Below are 6,458 nucleotides of genomic sequence, written 5' to 3'. Positions count from 1 at the left end.
ACAGGAAGCTTACTTGGGAGTAAATTTACCTGGCACAGAAGTAAGAAGGAGGAGGGGGGGAAAACCCCTGAAAGAGACAGAATGAAACAAAGGGGCATTTTTTAAGAAAAGAGGCCAGGAAGACCGATATCAGGACTGGACTCAGATAGACAATTTTGCTGGCTATGGAAGTCTCTACATTTAATACCAATTTTAATACCATTTTTTTCTTAGAAAGAACACATTTTCATAGGCAGATGCTTAATGAAATACATATACTGCATTTTAGCTTGAGAGAGCAGTTGGCTCTACTAGGCTTTTGCAGCAGAAACATTAGTTTCTTCACAGCACATTTCAAAATACTGGAAAAAAATACTGGAACACGGATATAAACTCATAAACTCAAACGTTGCAACATAACATTATCTACCATCAACTTAAAATCATACTCCTCACTCAAGCTACTTGGAGGAAGACTCCTTGGAGCCTCTCTCAAAGAACAAACATTTGCACACTTCATTCTAATGATTTTTTTTTAAGTTATTTATTTTTTGGTCCTGTTTAAGATTGATGAGGCCCAACATGGCTTTCTTAGATTTAAAATTTTGAAGCATGCTTGCAATTTAAAAACTATGTGCATTTAAGAACAGTCTGTGGATGCCGGAGCCAATGTAAACACAAACCCTTTTAATATTCCAAATCTTTGAGTACATCTCTTATCCTTTTTTTTTTTTTTTTTCAAGAGAAACTAAGATCTCTAATGTGTGGGCTCTCAGGCTGGGCTGTTATTATATCTACTGCCTTCTGAGCACCATTAAATTTACGGTTTCATGTTCTAGCTTTAGGTTATAGTTTAACACCACAAATTTGATGTGTTCAGCTCTCCCTAAGGGTTCAAACCCTGATTTTGTTGAAGGATCCCTGGGGTGGCCACTGTGCCCTGGGTTCCAGGTGGTGGGCCTAATCCACCCACTAAAAGTTACAATGGTCTCGTACTTTGTACTTGGAAAGACCATTTTGCCCCTTTATTTTTTTTTTTTCCAATTGGAGATGACAAGCTGGAGGGGCATATTAGAATCCTCTCCGGGGCAAAAAGGCTTCATGGAAGCTGTGTTGCCAGGAGGAGTCCAGCTAGGGTGTTTAGTGAGCTCCCATTCTCTCATATGTTATTTTAGGCTTTTTTTTTTCTTTTCATTAACGAAGTACGCTAAAGACAGAAAGAGTGGACGCACACACACAAGGGAAGAGGGGCAATGGGAAAGAAAGGGGGGACAGATAAAAGATCCTTTCAGTACTCAAAGTACCCTTGACTAACACAATTCCTACTTATCTATAAACCACGAATTAATTTCTGGAAATCTCAAACCTGAACCTGAAACAAAACCACGGGTCTCTGCCCGGAACCTCAAACCACGGGTCTCTCTGCCCGGAACCTCAAACCACGGGTCTCTCTACCCGGAATTCCTTTACCTCAGCGCTGCTTACAAGACTAACCCTAGTGTGGGGCTCCAATTCCCCCCTCTACCCTCCACGACAGCCTCCTGCCTAGCCTTTGAGACTAAGTTCGGAACCCCTACTGGACGCTTGCGCAGTGCAATGCCAGATTAAGGCCCGAGAAAATGAAGGTTTGGAAAGGAAACAAACAACCTTGCGTTCTGACGTACCCGGGTCATCCCTAACAAAGGTCGCCAGGCAGCAGGGGCGGCTTTGTTTGCATAACTAGAGGAGAGAGAGAGAGAGAGAGAGAGAGAGAGAGAGAGCTTTGAGGGACGCCTCTGGACGACTCCGAGAGAGGAACGTCAGAGAAAAACAGTAAAGAGCCACGCTTTCCTGGACTCAATTCTAAGACGGAAAACGGGGGAGAAAAGGGATAGAGAGATTAAGGCGTCCCTGGACGACCCCGAGAGGTAACGCCGGAAAACAGTAAAAGTACCACAATTTCCCAGGACACGTTCCGCGAAAGAAATTGGGGGGAGAGAAAGGGAAAGGTTTTGATGTTCCTAGACGACTCCGAAAGGCAACATCAGACAGTAAAGTTCCGCGACCTCCCTGGCCACCCTCCGAAAGGGGAGAATCGGGGGAGAAAAGGGGAGAGTTTAAGACGTTCCTGGACGACCCCGGGAGGGAACGTCAGAAATGAAAGAAGGAAAGTCTGGCTGTCGTGGGGACGCTGCTTCTCCACCCCCTCCCAATGTATTTACTTCAAACCATACTCACGTTTGAATGTGTCCCCCGCGGATCCCGGGATCCTTTTCTTTTTAGCCGGCTTGACCTCGCCTTTGCTCCCCCTGGTTGGGCTTTTGGTGACGATTGATTACCGCCCGCAAAGAGGAGGCAGGGAGAGGAAGAAGGATCCCTGGGCTAAGGTTGCCCAGTGGCGCCCGATCCCCTCTATCTCCCCTCTCACCTTTGCAGGAGAACCAAGTGTCCCTGAGCACGGTCGCCAAAACTGTTACAGGAAAAATCCGAGGGCTCCCTTGGACAAAACAAAGACACCAACCAGGATAACTTGGAGCAAAACAGCAGCCTGTAGGCTTGGCCTTTATTGAACTGTTGCAACAGGGTATTCCCCTCACGTGCAGGAGAGAGGAAAGACCCAGAAGAATAGTGTGCAAGGTCTTATAAAAACTTTTGAAATTCCCCTCCTCTAGGTCTAGCCCACCCCCAGAAAGGAGGGGTTGAGGGAGGCATACATTACAGAAAGGAGGGGCTGAGGGAGGAGTTGGTGGTAACTTGAGTGTCTTGTCACCTGGCTGGTTCCTCCTTCCCCCCTCCCCTTCCAGGAATTTCTAGGAGACAAAGGAGATTTTGCAGTTTCCTGCCCCCTGAGGGAAGATCTGATCAGTGTCCTTCGTTTGAATCCACTCCCATATGCAGGTTCTTTGTGATCTTGATTGTCTTCTGTCTGGGATCATCAGGGTTGGCATGGGCAGGGCTCCAGTGTATGTGCTGAGACAGTGAAGGGATTATGGCTGACTAAGTCACCCCCCTTTGTTAGCTCTTGTCATTGGGAGTAAAATAAAAATGGAACAGTGCAAATCCAATGTATGGTTGATTTTCTATGAATTTATAACAGAAATGTGGCGTATGTAGTGTGTGAGTGTGAAGTTTATACAAACAGAATGATTGGGGTGGGGGGGTTCCTGCTACACTATCTATCTATCTATCTATCTATCTCTATCTATCTATCTATCTATCTATATCTATCTATCTATATCTATCTATCTATCTATCTATCTATCTATCTATCTATCTATATCTATATCTTTTTATCTATCTATCTCTATCTCTATCTATCTATCTATCTATCTATCTATCTATCTATCTATCTATCTAATCTTTTATCTACCTATTATTATTGGTGCATCAAGTGGTGTGATACTCTATTGGTTCTTTTTCTGCAGGAAGAAGAATGGAGTATTTTTTGGGGGGGGGGATTAGTAATGCAAGTGCTTTGCAGTCTGTATTTGCTTAGACAATACAATTGTGGAGTAATAACAGTTCCTGAATTCATTCTATTCTCTGATTAATCCACAGCACTTTGGATGAACAAATCTGTCAGCTCCGGTTTCTCTCAGTTCCTTATCGCTGCAACCTTAATTTCAGTTCTCCACATTCTGGTGGCAATTTGCATTTTTCAAAATAATCTTCATGGAAATTCATTAGCATTTTTGGGTGAATTTCTCCAAATGTACACATTTTTGTGTGCCATTTCGAAAAACATACTGCATTTTTGTACGTTTTTTTCACCAATTTATGCATTTTATGACTTCAGTATAAGTATTTTTTGTGCAGATCATTTGGTCAGATAACTGCACCCCAAAATCAGAGAACTGTACATTTCACACTCTAATTGTGTTTTGGTTAGCATACAGATCCAAAAAGTACAAATCAGGTAGTTTCTCATCAAAATGCAAACAAAATATAATTTCTCTCTCAAACCTAGACTGCATAAATATTCCAATCAAAGTTGATATTAACAAATCCACACCACCTAGCAAGATCAGGGAGTCTTAGCCAGGGATACTTTAAACTATGCCAGGATTATTGTAAGAGAACGGCATGCACTGTTCCATTGAACAATCACCCTAGGGTGTCAGCAAAGGGATATAACTTTAACTATCTGGCATGTCTTGTTCTGAAGACAGGAAGTCATAATCTCAGGAGAACATCTGTTGGTTAAGAATCTCTTAATCTTTATTTCAGTGCATCTGTTTACAACTTCTGTAGCTTATATTACACAAGAGACCAAGGTACTCAGTAGCATGTGGAAAGTTTTCACTACTGAGTCTGCAACATTGTGCCTACTGAAAACCTGGAGCACCAAAATTAACTATTTATTCCAAATCAATATATGATTTTCAGGCCTTGTGGTTCTGCAACTCCCCCCTTTTTTGCCTATGCTCTTTCCCAGTTTCCCTTTACCTTTGACACTTCAGTCTGGTTTCCTCATTCATCGGGACTTAACCCTCCTGACCTAGGTTCCATTAGTGTGCTAACCTCCTCCTCTCTTAGGGCCTTTGTGATTCTTTGATGTGGGTCTTTACTGCCCTGTTCTGCTTTGGGATCTCCGAAGTAATTCAACTAACAGTAATTAGAGACCTTACAGCAGGTGTGAGGAACATTCAGTCCCCAGATGTTGCTGAACTACAACTCCCATCACCTTGGCCGTTGGCCATGTTTGATGGGGCTCATGGGAGTTGTAGTTTAGTGACAACTGAATAGCAACACTTCCCCACCCCTGCCTTGCAGCCTGCCCCAGTCTCCTTTGCGTTTTAGAGTATGGTTACCAGACGTCCCCGTTTCCCGGGGACAAAAGGGGGGGTTTGAGTCAGTTTTTAAACTTACTACACAGAAACCCATTCCTTCATACCTCTGTTTCATCTAGCTTAATATTGTCTACACTGACTGACAATTGCTCTCCAGGGTTTTTGACAGAGGTATTTTCCAGCATTATCTGGAGATCCCAGGCCATTGAAATGGGGACCTATTTCATGCAAAACATGTTCTCTGCTTCTAAGTTGTAGTAGTACTGGTACAGTAACTATGTATATGTTTGCGAACAGAAGGTTCATTTTAATGTACAGTCGTACCTCAGAAGTCAAACAGAATCCGTTCTGGAAGTCTGTTCGGCTTCCAAAGCACGGCTTCTGATTGGCTGTAGGAAGCGCCCTCAGCCAATTGGAAGCCACCAAAGCCCCATTGGATGTTCAGCTTCCAAAAGAACGTTCAAAAACCAGAATACTCACTTCTGGTTTTCGATCGTTTGGGAGTTGAAACGTTCAGCTCCCAAGGCGTTCGGGATCCAAGGTATGACTGTATTTTGAATGAGACTGTGATCTTACACTTGCACTAAATGGTGAAAAAGCAGCTGGTTTTCACTGCAAAACTTTCATGTCTTTTTAGATTATAAAGTCACTATTTGCAGCTGCACTAACCTTTGTCACGCTTGCATTTTAAAACTGGTTTACTAAGCATTTCCCCCTTCTTGTGTGTTGCTTGTACTTGTCATTCTCCGCCGCATTAATGACAGCTGCCCAAGCTGTTGTTAGGGTTCGCTTGTCTTGTTCTCCTAACCCTGCGAAATGTAATTGCTTTTGATTGGCTTGTCAGGTCGGTGGCATGCAAGTCATATAGCATAAGATCTTTTTTTAGTTTGCCACTAAATAGCCTGTGCTTTCAGGGGTAGCTTACAGGGCTAAGGCATCGTGTAAACACTGCTTTCTAAAATTAGGCAAATAATAAGTAATATGAAGTTTAACTTGCAAATGACATTCAGGGATATGCCAAATGCTGAAGTCTAAATACTATGGCTGGCATAACTACAATATATGTGGACCGACGGAATAATAAAATGGGAGAGTCAAAAAATTAGTTGCATCAGTGTGCAGTAACTTTCAGTTGTGCAATGGGGCCTCCTGCCTGCCCCTTTCCTGCACATCCCCCTGCCCCACTTGGCTCTGAGTGGGGCTGGGAGAATCCCTAGAATTGCGCACAGGTGAAGGAGAGCGGAGACTGACCTCCCTGGCAAGCCAAAATTCAAAATGATGTCAAATTCTTACCTGGGAGTTTGCAAGACATGGAAGGGGAAACAGCCGAAAGGTTGGGTATGGAGCAACAAGATTTGCTTCTAGGGGCCACTGCAGATGTCTTTTTCATTGCACATTTATTATTATTTGTGCTCATGATGCTATCAGGATAGCCATATGTGATCCTGCTTTCCAAACCATTTGTACTGGCAAAATAGTTTTGGGGTGACCATATTGCTTCATTCCCAATTGGTTGCATATCTCATAACTTCATGTGACATTTCATATCACAAAGGTTCTGGGGTGGTGTTGTTTTTTGACCCAGTTTGATTGCTCTGTAGCTCCTCCAATCAGCAATAATGTGGTAGCATAGGGGAAGCATTGTGGAGTGACTGATAAAGCGGAATAAATTAACCACAAACTGCTATTGTGTCAAGAACATGTTGCAAT

The sequence above is a fragment of the Podarcis gaigeae genome, assembly GCF_964106915.1.
Source record: "Podarcis gaigeae genome assembly, chromosome: 1".
Taxonomy (NCBI): Eukaryota; Metazoa; Chordata; class Lepidosauria; order Squamata; family Lacertidae; genus Podarcis; species Podarcis gaigeae.
Note: the sequence above shows the minus strand (reverse complement) of the source record.